Raw genomic sequence first — 12,849 nt, 5'->3', positions numbered from 1 at the left:
AAAGCGCGCAAAAAAGGCTCACGGCTCGCGCAGGGTCCTGTGCCAAGCACCACAAAGGTAACAATTGTAGATTTAATGGATTCAAGGCTAGTTCCAGATACAGTGTAATAGTTATCATCATTTTGCTATAGCAGACTTATTTATTCTTAGCATTTATGGTCATATTTTTCGTTCACATTCTGGATGAAGCTGAACTAGTTTAACTCTACATTAACTGATTAATTTTTTAATATTTCCTTTATATTTAAAATAAGAACGATAAACCTCTGAAGATAATAATACAATATATTCTCAAAGAATATCACTAAGTAGCCAGGCAAACTATTTGATTCCTTTGATTCCCATGATTTAAATGTGTTTTTTGGCATTTCTTCTGGGTCGAGTAGTTTATATTATTAATCTTCTGAAGTGCTACTGCAACCTTTTCTCCCTGCATGCTATATATCTTTCTCCAATTTAGCTCACAGGTTCTTGGTACCTTCCTCAGGTTATCTTAATTCACTACTTTATCAAAATATTAAATTTTGAAATTTTACTTAAATTTGATTGATAATTTATTTACAATACAGCATGCTCACTTCTAATATAGGTGAATTCATAAATTTCCCATAGTAAGTAGTAAAATTATATTTCTCCTCCTTCAGTTCTTTCTACTTGGTGCTTAAATTTATCACTGTCCGCATTTTTTTCTTCTCCTGAACATTGCCGTGTGCCAGCGTAACATTATTCCAGTTGTTAGTTGGCTATACCTTCACACATCTCAAATAAAGGTGCTTCTAGTGTGCACTCTATTTGCTTAGCCTTGAGATAACTCCAAGCTCTTTTCACTCTGTGTTGTTACAAATTTCTGCATATGAGGGTAGATCACTCTTATGTTTTGAGGAGATTTTCCTTGAAGATCAACAAATTATCATGGGTCATTATACCGCTTAAGAATGAGAGCCCCTGGGAGGAGAACACCACTCGGGGGAAGCTGCTGGTCAGTTCCCAAGTCTGCTGCCCTGAAGGCTCTTCATTCTTCTATTTACCTTTTCTGTTTACTTCAGAATTTAAAAGTGTACAATGACATGGTCACAGCAGCAAAGGTTGTCATTGATCTTCAAACCTATGACCGTTTTCTTTATGCATGAACAGTAAATGCAGCAGAGCACCTTTTCTTGTTTGGCCATCCAGCACCCGCATCAAAAATTGATCCTGACAAATTCCAGAAATCTGAGCCTCTCCAAGTTTTCCTTTCAGCAAATGTCAGGTAAAGTCCTCCATGAGATCCAGGACCTTTGAGGCTGTTTAAAGGAGGCATTGTCCCCCTGTTCTCAACTGGCAGTGTTGCAAATGTTCACTGCAATTACCCCCCTTTGGCCTTCACTCTGATCACATTACATAAGCTCCCAACTTACCTGTTGCCCATTCCACAGCACAAGGTTCGCTGCATTTGTGTTAGGTTGAGAAGTCCCCACCCAGTTGCTCACTCGCCCACCCAAAGTGGGATAGGACAGAGGATCAGAAGAGTAAAAGCAGTAGAAACTGGTGGATTGAGATAAAAGTCAAATCTGCACATGCAAACAAAGCAAAAAAAAGAATTCATTAACTACTTTCCAGTGGCAGGCAGATATCCAGCCATTTCCCAGTTGGGAAGACCAGCAACATAACTGTGAACCCACTTACCTTCTCCATTCCCTGAGATTTGATGGCTGAGCATGAAATCATATAGTATAGAGAATCCTTTTGGCTACTTCAGGTCAATTGTCCTGGTTTTGTCACCCTCAAAATTCTTGTGCATTCCCAACATACTCACTGGTGGGGCAGAGTGGGGAAAAGCCTTGGAGCTGTGCAAATGCTGTTTATCAACAACTAAAACACTAGAGGAGTTGTCAACATTGCTTTAGTCATGAATCCAAAATATAGCACCAGACAGGCTTTCATGGATGAAGCTACCTTTATCCCAAGCAGACCCAATTCAGTTTTGGGATGACATCAGCTGTGCTGCCAGATCTCTCAGATTATAGTTGTACAGCGTTGCACCAATACCTATTTTCACTTCCCATGCTGTATATTTTGAGCAATGATATTTGAGATGGGACTCCATTCATAAATTGTAGGAGGAATTGTGGGAATGTCCCCATCTCATGTTCTCAGCCTTGCCTCTACACCTAGTCTCTGAGGTTCCTAGTTCAAAACCTTCCTCAGCTGGTAAGCAGACTAATTTCTGAAGATGTTGTCACTCCACTTTGCCAGAAAGATCCTAACAAGATCCAGTAGCACAGCTTGCGATACCAAACAGATATTGATGTGCAGGATGCATCCCTTCCTGCTTGGGCCTTCTCCAGAAGGATTACGGAAAACACAACTTGGACCATAATGCCTTTCATTGTGTCACACCCAATGATCCAATCAATAATGCTCCCTCATGAGCATCCTCATGATGATCCCATGAATGTGCAACAAAGCATTATTTATTGTTACTACGTTGTATTAACATAACGTATGTGAACTCTAGTTGTGGGTATTGTGCTAGTCAGGGCATATCAAAAGTTCAAAGCTGAAAGCCTAGCCTAAGAGAAGACAATCAGAATAAAGGTAGGTGAGAAAATATAAAGATACAATAGAAATCAATTCTTCACTATAATACATGTTGATCACAGCACATAGAGCAACTGGAAATACTGCAAATTGTTTGTTTCTTTGTGTTATGATAAAAAAGTTATGAGAAATTACTAGAAAGACATACATGGGGAGGCTTATTCAAAAGTGGAGGGTGACATGCATGGTAAAAAGGAAGAATTTGCATGGTTGAAATATATGCATACAGAAAAAAGGACTCCTCCCTATGAATGAAAGGAGACTGAGAGATGGGCAAAAAGATGACACTTATCTGGGAAGAATATTGAAGCTTTATTGACTATAGAGGACATATCAGTGAATGGCTCCAGTGGAAGTTTTAGCATGCCCAGAGTAACAGATCAAGGAAAAAGTGTTTACAGGAGCATTCTGAGTGAATGTGCATGGGCAAAGTTTTATTTGCTATAACTGTAGAAAGCATGTCACAATGTTAGCAATCAGAAGGAATGGTATGAACAATAAGTTTAGTTATATGTATTTCCAAGTTTTAGCATCAAGGATCATTTTTTGGACAAAACATTCTGTAGCAGCCTGCAAATTAGCACATTTTTACTGCATTTTCCAAAAAGAATAACTGCCCTTCAAATTAGGTAGGTACATAGTTTTGTGTTTTTCACAGAAAAGTAGAGCTTTTTACAGTTATAATTTATGAAAAATAAATTTGATTTTCATAATAAAAATCCGTGGGAAATGTCAGTGTTTTAAAAGGTTTGGCATAAAAATGACAACATGTTGGAGGTAGTTGCAAGGGATTACTTTCTTCTATACATTGTGATGGAGTTCCAGTGGCATGCAGGGAAAAGAGTTTATTTTTATGTCAATGATCATTGTGATAACAGCGATAGCAGAAGTTCCAGTGTGAATTCTACTTTTTGTGTATATAGGCTGCCAGGGAAGCCTATTCATCAGCAGTCAAAACTTTTGACTCTTCTACCCCAGCAATCAACAAACTCTGAATAAGAGGTAACAAACCCCCACAGACTACTATATGGAATAGACAGACTTAATAACATCTCTGTAGACTCTTAAAACCATGGATATGTGAACACTGATTTAGAAGCTACCTATCTAAAGAAAACAGAAAATGTCTGAGGGAAGTCAAACTATCAGCTTTCCAGAAGTCAGTGAGCCAGTATTAGACCTCTGTGGGAAGGGACCTGCACTTATCTGCAGATATGTAATTTGAAATACGTGTTTTGGTGTGCTTTATCACATTGATGGCATTTTCAGTAACATTACTGTGTTTATGATTCCCCATGTGACAAGACGCAGCACAGCAAAGGAAGATGAGGTCTTGGCAACCTAATTCAGCATGTCCAGAGAGCATGAAAACAACATAAAGCCTTTCTTCTGAAGATGATGATTATTTCTGTATTCACAGGTGTGGATGTTGAATGTACCTAGGTGGGTGACTATGATAGGTACAGATTTTGTGTTGTGTGTTTGCACTTAAACCTGGGCAGCATTTGGATGTTGTTACTTTTAAAGAAAACCTGTAAATATGTTTATTAATGCAACAATTTTGCTAGTGTGATGGTGTTTAGCGTATGGCCAGTTCCAGCGGCTCCAGCGGCCCCAGCGCAGGGCACGGCTGAGCCCCTCAGCCATGGGTGGGCGGGAGAGAGCGCCGGGTAAAGCCTGGGCAAGGGAGGGCAAAACGCTGCCCGGCAGCCGGGGCTGAGGGAGGGGAACCGGGTGAGAAAAAGCCCTGCGAGCCCCGAGGGCAGAGCGGGAGGAGGGCGGGAGGAGACGAGAGACCCCGGCATCTCATGGATAGCCCTGCGGCCCTGGGAGAGACCCTGGAGGGGCAGGTGTTTCCCTGCATCCCATGGGAAGACCCCAGGCTGGAGCAAGGAAAAGTGTGAGGAGGAAGTGGTGGCTGAGTGTCGTGGCTTGAGGTGGCTGAGTTTTTGGTGGGGGGGGGACTTCATAGGGTGGCTTCGGTTAGAAGCTGCTAGAAGTTTCCCCCCCAGTGAAGCCAATGATAGCTGGTTACAGGAGGGACTTCCTGCTGCTGGCCAAGGGAGAGCCAATAATTATTCCTCTGTGATAACATATTTAAGAACAAACTTGTTGCGCAGAACAATTCCAGCCAGGGGAGAGCTGACCGAAGCTCCCGGGCAGCCCCGCCACCTCCCCCACTGCAGAGGGAGGGGGCTGGGGCAGCAGCCCGACCCAGGCCTCTCGGCACGTAGCCCGTGCTGCTCTCAGCAGTGCCAGCCGAGCCGAGCGGTGGCACCTGCTAAGGGGCAGCCAGGGCCGGGGCCAGGGCATGCGGCTCCGCGGAGAGCGGCTCCGCAGCCCCCAGCCCCCCCCCCCGCAAGCAGCCCATACTGGAGCCTGTCCTACCCGAGGAGCCGAACAGCACGGACAGCGCCAAAGCCCCCAAGGTGAACTAACTGCGGCGGGGGGGGGTGCCCCACAGGCTAGGCCAAGGTGGCATAGTGGCCCCTGCCGGCAGGCACTGCCCTCCCTTCCCCCACGGCCGAGTGGAGCCAGGCCGGGCTGGGGCAGCCCGCCGCAGTGCAGCCGAGCCCATGCTGGAGCAGATGGATGCATGGAAGAAGGCCGTTATCCTCCATGGAACGCCCAGGATGGAGCAGAGTCCTTCAAGAGATTTATGGCCTGTGGAGAGGAAAATCCACACAAGAGCAGGTTATTCCCAGGTAGGACTCATGGCCCTGTGGGGGATCCACATCGGTACAGCTCACCCTGTGAAGGACTGCATCCTATGAAGGACCATCGGGGTGCAGAGACCCCACCCTGCACCCCATGGAGAAGTGATCCTTGGGACAGCAGATATGGGAGAACTACTGCCTGAGGGGTGGACCTACGTTGGAGAGGTCCATCAAGGAATTTTACCCGTGGGATGAACCCCACGGAGCAGAGGAAGGACTCAGAGCTGTGGACCCCCCTGTAACCCGTGGTGAGGACCATGGTGAATCAGGCTGTCCCCCTGCAGCCCACGGAAGAGTGACCTACGGGACAGCAAATTTGGAAGACCTGTTGCCCGAGGGGTGTACTTGTCCCCTGCACTGCTGCAGGGGGAGGAAGAAGAACATGGAAGGAAGGAGGGGTGGGTGGAAGGTGTGTTTAAGACTGTTTTATTTCTCACTCTTTAGATCTTATCCTGTTACTAATAAATTTCAATATTAACCTCATGTTGAGTCTGTTTTGCCTGTGTGACTTCTCCCAGCTCAGATCGACTTTAGTGGGTGCCTAGAATCCGGCCAAGGTCAACCCACGACACTGAGAGGAGCTGTTATGGACTGACTGCAGCCCCCCATTCTTCATCCCCTTGTGCTGCTTGGGGTGAGAGGCAGTGTAGTCAATTCCTCCATTCATGGAGGAATGGCAGTGAGTCTGGGAAAAACAGTTGGGAAAAGGTGTTTTAGTTTTTGGCTTTTTTTCCTCAATGTGCTGGGTTTTATATATTTAGCAATATATTTATATATTTAGCAATAAATATTTATATATTTAGGAATAAATTAAAACTTTCCCCAAGTGAGTCTGTTTTGCCTGTGATAGTAATAGGTAAGTCATGTTTATGTCTTTATCTCAAGTTACTAATTTTGCATCGTTTTTTCTCCCCGTGTTGAGAAGAGCCTTTTGATCCTGGGGAGTGAGAGAACCAGGGGATCTGGCATCCAGCCAACCAGTCAACCCAATACTATCAGGCTCCAGATAATCAAGAAACAGTTTCACAATGAAAATGTTATGTATTAAAAATTACTTGTTAAAACTGACTTCTGATCACACTCTTCCTAAATTCTATTCAGAACTAACACCTGGATTCAGCTTCTTCTTTTTTTCTTTTATCTTAAGTTGCTCATTAATAAAATAGGCAAAACTACATATATTACCCATAAAATATAGCCTTTTCTTTCTCTAGAAAATACCTAAGAATTCATTTAGTCAGATTTTGCTCAGCTGATTTGAATTAAATCGAGTTTAACACTGTAATAAACGATGTTAAATTGCAGATCACTTTCAAATTACAGACTAGTCTGACTTGGAAGGGACCACAATGATGAATACTAACTAGTCAAAATACTGGATGTCATTAGGCTTGGTTGAAGAAAAAAACATGAAAATGTCATGGAAGTGGACAGATTCACTAATATATGTTCTTGCACCTTGTCTTCAAGCCCGTCTTTCCTTGTTCACCCTTCCAAATGTCCACTCTGTTGTAAGGTCTCTACTTCATCATTATGTCTTAGAAAGAGACACAAAAGATTTTCTGTAGCTAGAGAAGAAGATACAATCAGGGATGAGATGTCCTTAGTCTAAAACAATAGAGTCCCATTTGATGGAGTCTTTCAGGAAAGCTGGGTTCCATAATGCATTTGCAAAAATAGCTAGTTATTGCCCGAGATCAAAATGTATGTATACTTATCGTGATACCATTAAAAACAAACACAAAACACAGCAAAAATACCAAACAAACCACCCAATGACTAAATCAAAAAGACTGCCAGAGGAAGCATTCTGCAGCTCTCTGAATGTTATGAAAAGAATATATTTGGCCTCCAACTTTTTCAGTGCTCTGACCTGATTAGAAAAAAATCCCAATTTTTAAATCCTGCCTGAGACAGACTGCCAGTCCTACACTGCTGCAGAAATGTAATGGCAGATCATATTGAATGGAATTTGGCATTTATAGACCCTATAGATTTTATAGATCCTATTAGTTCTTTAATATTTTTAATTTATACCAGTGGGGTTTTGGGGGCATTTTTAATTATTTTTAAGTTGAAGCCTTGTTGTAATATGCTAATGCTGGAACATAATGACAAATGGTGCCTGCAGCAGCTGCCTTCCTCAGCGGTTGTTCTGAGCTCTGTAGATTATTCTGACACACATCAGCTCTGTGTCCTGACTCCATACCCTAGACTAGCAAAACAGTTAGGTATATATTTGACAATCAGCATCTGCTCAAGTCTTGATGATTTAACTTTAAAAGACTGCCCTATGAAAAATAGATTTTATTGCAGAAGTGCCCTTACTTAAATCCTTATGTTCTCATATGTGATATTATTTCCAACGAAGATTCTCATAGACAAGGTCCAGAAGAGTGGGCTGGACAAATGGATGGTGAAGTGGATTGAGAACTGGCCGAATGGCAGAGCTCAGAGCGTTGTGATCAGTGGCAAAGTCTGGTTGGAAGCCTGTCACTGGTGATGTCCTCTTGTAATGGTTTTGAGTCTAGGCCTTCCTTCCTGGCAACCAGGAAGGAAAGAAGGAAGTATTCCATCCTATTCCTTTACATAATCAAACATATAAATAAGAAGGAGAGAGGAGGGTCCTTCTTCTTTTCCAGTGGACTTGAAGAAAGCAGCTCCCTGCAGCTCCTCCAGCTGTGGGGAGTGTTGGGTCTGAGGTTTGTCGAAAGACCACTGCCCTCTTTCCGAGTTTGGAGGGAGATGCGGTGATTGTGGAGTGGACTGAGAGGTTTCTGTGCTCTCAAGGGAAGTATTGAGATTTCATTTATTAGTTCTTTATTGTTGGGTATATCTGTTGTTTTTTTCTTTCTGTTTTCGGGTGTTGGGGGTTTCTTTCTTATGTGTATATAGTCTTTGTATATAAATGTAATATAAGTGTAAATATATTTGTATATTGCTTTAGCTCTCTTATTTCAGTTCTCTTTTTTTTTTCTCTTTTCCCTTGTTTTTTGGAGAGAAGCTTTTGCTGTGGTATTGGGGACTTGGCAGGGAGCCAGCTCCAAAGCACCACACCCCTTGAATGAAAGGGCAGATGCCTCCTGAGCAAGTTCACTGATGACACAAAGCTGGGAGCAGTGGCTAATACCTCAGACGACTGTGCTGCCCTTCAGAGGGACCTCAACAGGTTGCAGAGATGGGCAGAGAAGAAATGCCTGAAATTCAACAAAGGCAAATGCAGGGTACTGCAACTGGGGAAGAATAACCCCATGCACCAGGACTGGGGACTGACCTGCTGGAAAGCAGCTCTGCAGAGAAGGACCTGGGGGTTCTGGTGGACAAGTTGTTCATGAGCTAGCAAGTGTGTCCTTTTGGCCAAGAAGTCCAATGGCATCCCAGGGTGTACTAGGAAAAGCAGCTGCCAGCAGTTTGAGGGAGGTGATCCTGCCCCTCTACTCAGCCCTACTGAGGTCACATTTGGAGTGCTGTGTCCAGTTCTGGGTTCCTCAGTACAAGAGAAACATGGAGCTCCTGGAGCAGGTCCAGCAGAGGGCTGTAAAAATGATTAGAGAATTGGAGCATCTCTCTTACGAGGAAAGGCTAAGCAAACTTGTCCTGTTCAGCCCTAAGACACAACTGAGAAGGAACTTCATCAGTATCTATAAGTATCTGAAGGGACGGTGTCAAGACAATAGAACCAGGCTCTTCTCAGTGGTGCCAACCAACAGGACAAGAGGCAACGGGCAGAAACTGATGCACAGGAAGTTCCACCTGAACATGAGGAAGACCTTCTTTACTGTGCAGGTGACCATGTACTGGAACACATTGCCCAGACAGGTTGTGGAGCATCTCACTCGCTGGACAGAAGCCTGAGTAACATGCTCTAGGAGACCCTGCTTGAGCAGAGAGGCTGGACTAGATGACCTCTAGGTATCCCTTCCAACCTTACCCGTTCAGTGATTCTGTGGTTCCTGAATGACAGCCAAATATCCAACAAAGGACATGTAAACCTGGCCTCAGCTACCACTGTTGGAGATTAATCAGGGCAGCACATACTCTTGTCAAAGCAGCACCATTTGCTTGCAGCATAATGATTTTCAAAGCTATACCGAATACTTATGGCTTTATGAAACATCTTAAAAAAACAAAAGACCTACTCCATGCAATTTAGTCAGAACCTTAATGCACCAAAATTTATTAAATTGTTTGGTTACATAAGAGAGGGAGAGAAAAGGAATAAGTATGGAGGAGAACAATTACCAAGTAACCTCCAGCCATAAAGTTGCCCCATAGTACTACAAAACCTAGAAAACCCTTCATGGTATAGGATACAGTGCCTGACTAGTCTAAAAGTGATTTCAAAATTTTTTTTGTCTATTATCTAGTAAGAATGTAGGTGATACTACTGATTCAGCCCAGTATCGCACTCTGATGCACTAGAATAAGAGATTCCCCAGGGATGATATGAAAAACCTTGTCATGAATGCACAACTTGTTCATGGTAGAAAGCATATCCTTGTCTTTTCAGTCAGGAGGCAACTTATAGCACTTGCAATTGAATCACTTCCTCAGCTTAGGTAAAACATAGGTAAAAAATTCATCAGTCTGTTGTATAAAGTTGTAACACTTTTGCTACCAGTGTCTACAAATTGATTGTCATAGTTATTTAACATCTACCCAAATGTGACTGTTCATAATACAAAATTTACACTGCAATAAAGAGAAGAAGCCTAAAGAAATGAGTTTACTGACTCACTTATTTATCTCCTAGAAATCAAGAAGGTCAAAGTCAGATTAGTATTTAATATTCAAACTAAATGTCATGAGCATAAATATGTAAACAGTGTTAATAAGTCTTTGCATTTCATTTCAAGTTGTGGCGTAAGTATTGCTTAGGTTTAACACACTTAATAATAATTTTTTAAAAATATCACTGAAAATATTATTACTAATGTGCAGGAAAAAAATCATATTGGGTTTATTTCTTTGATTTAACTAGCAGTTTAAAAAATCTCAGCCAGCATATACTTAAGGGAATTTTAGTGTAGGCTGAACTAGTTAAGGTCTGCCTTGCACCTTGGAATTATGGAGATTTTCTAATAAATACCTTCTTAAAAAACAAGTTTTGAAAAAATAACTGTTCCATGTACCAACTAAAGTAGTACAGCAGATATATATTTTTATATAATGGTTGAAGTTGTATCCAGAACTGATCCCCTGCACCTGATAACAGTTGGTTCCGTAAATTTACCAAAACAGGCATAAACAAAAGTTCCATCAAGCAAAAATTGTTGATGAATATCTAAAGGTCTGATTTGATCTCTGCATTGTATGGTTACACTGAAAAAGCAGAACTCTTTTCTGTCCAGGATAAAATCTTCACACTACAGCTATGATCATTCCCCGCATGGATGTATGTAGCCAAAGGGATTGTTATGAGCTGATAAGGTAGGCAAAACTTTTGTTGTGAAGGAATAAGTAGAACTGAAACAATCTACCTCAATTTATCCAAAATCAGGACACCTAAAACACCTTTATATTCTAAATGTAAACCTAATCAAATGCAAGTGATTTCTCGGTACTGGAATATTCAACCAAAGCCCATTTAGGTCTGTGTAAACAAAAAAGGAAATAATATAAATTTGTTCAATTCAAACTACCTTGTTGGTTCCCTTTTTGCAAAAATACTTCAGGTCTTAGCAGAGAAATATGATAACATTTGAAAGAAAAGGATAACAACAGCACAGCTGTGCAAAGAATACACAATGATTTTAACTAACAACCAAATTAAAAATAAAAACTGAACGTATGACCATACAAAAATTTACTAGTCCTGCTATTATAAACTACTGTTATTCCAGTTGAGTAATTCTTGTCTTTGACATGAAATTAGTTATACATAGTGAATGGCAGATGGAGGACAAACCTGAAATGCTGTTCTCAAAAATCGGCAAATAAATTCAGCCATGCCATACTGATAACAAAGTCATAATTAGAAATTAAATGTTAATTCCTCTTTACACAAACAGACTGACATGAAACCTTTGCTTATTCTAAATTATTTTAACATTCAAAATTATTTTAGCATTTATGCTATCAAATTCATTTAGAAGACACAAAGAAAAGGAGCATTCCTTGTCCAGATAGGTTTGAGCAGTCAGGAAACATCAACAGGATAGTGGGAAACTACTACGTTGCATATTTGGGTCTTGTGACTTCTTTATCTATTTAATAAAGCTTAATGAATTGTTTCCTCTTGTTCTGAAAAAGATATCTTTTCAGTGTGGAATAGACAAGCAAAGGATACTAGTGCATGTGTTATACCAACATATTTGAGTTGACAGAGTAGACAATCAAAAGTCAGTGATAACTGCTAAACCTTTTCTAGCCGAGACAAGACATCAAATAAATGTATAGTTCTACTCGATTTTCTCTTACTAGCTGAAATAAAATTTGAAATCTTCTACCTTACTACATTGTTTTAATTTTTTGAAAAAGTGTAATTTTACCATAAAACTTTACCGTTCTACAACTAGTTCAATTATCATAAGGGGTGAACTGCAACAGGGGTGAATAAAATCAAAAAATGATTAGAGCAAAGATGAGTCACCCAGAATTGTAGGGGTATCTTAAGACAGAGTTTAGTGCCAGGAAAAGTCTGTACATTTTCTGCATGAATCAAGGAAGAAAACTCCTTCTGGGGGTGCTTAGGTATGTAGACAACAATTCACCCAGTGGCCTGTTCCACTCCTACAAGGGATGAATCATAAGATGAAACCCAACAGAAGTTTCGTGGTAAACAGAGGTCTTTTTCCTATAGGTTAAGGGGGTGCTGATGCAGAACAATAGGAGGAAGCTGATTGCAGAGGCATAGAGGGAGACCTCTCATCAAAGCATCCCTGTATGGTGACCCAGGGCTCCTGGGGAAATTCACCTGAGCCAAGAGGATTCTGTGAAGCACAAAAGCAGTGAAGCAAGAAAATGTACATGGCATTTACTACCATATATATATTTGAACTATGCCAAAGGTAACGTTTGTACAAAGACTTTAAAAGAGCATGGCTATTTGTTTTATTTATTGTATATTTGTTGTATATTCCCCATGACCTTCCTAGTGTAAGGGAAGCAAGCTGGGGGATAAAACAAAGACAAAACCACTAGACTGCTTAGGCCACAAGGTCTGATTTGTCTTGATGGGTTAAGAGAGACATTTTCTCTTTGTAGGATATATCTTTGGCCACAGTGATAAAAACCAGTCTTGAGACATGCAGATTTCTCCCACAGGTCTGATATTGTGGGATTCGGGATCCTTAATCTAATGAACACCCACAGTGGGAGCTTTGTCATGACAAGTGGGTCACTCAGGATTCTGTCATGGATATCCACACTGTCCGTTTCTTTGGAAATTCATGTGATGGCAATCAACTAAAAGTAACATATTGTCATTTCATCTACATCTCAATGTGAGGCATGTCTAGATTAATTTGATATTCAGAATTAAACCATCTTATAAATGGAGAAGTTTCAAGAGGGACCCAAAATACATTCACAGAGAGGAAAGACTGTGATA

Source organism: Neopelma chrysocephalum, unplaced genomic scaffold (assembly GCF_003984885.1).
Source record: "Neopelma chrysocephalum unplaced genomic scaffold, ASM398488v2 Primary Assembly neopelma1_22b, whole genome shotgun sequence".
NCBI lineage: Eukaryota > Metazoa > Chordata > Aves > Passeriformes > Pipridae > Neopelma > Neopelma chrysocephalum.
The sequence above is the reverse complement of the archived record's forward strand: the minus strand, read 5'-3'. Positions refer to the sequence as shown.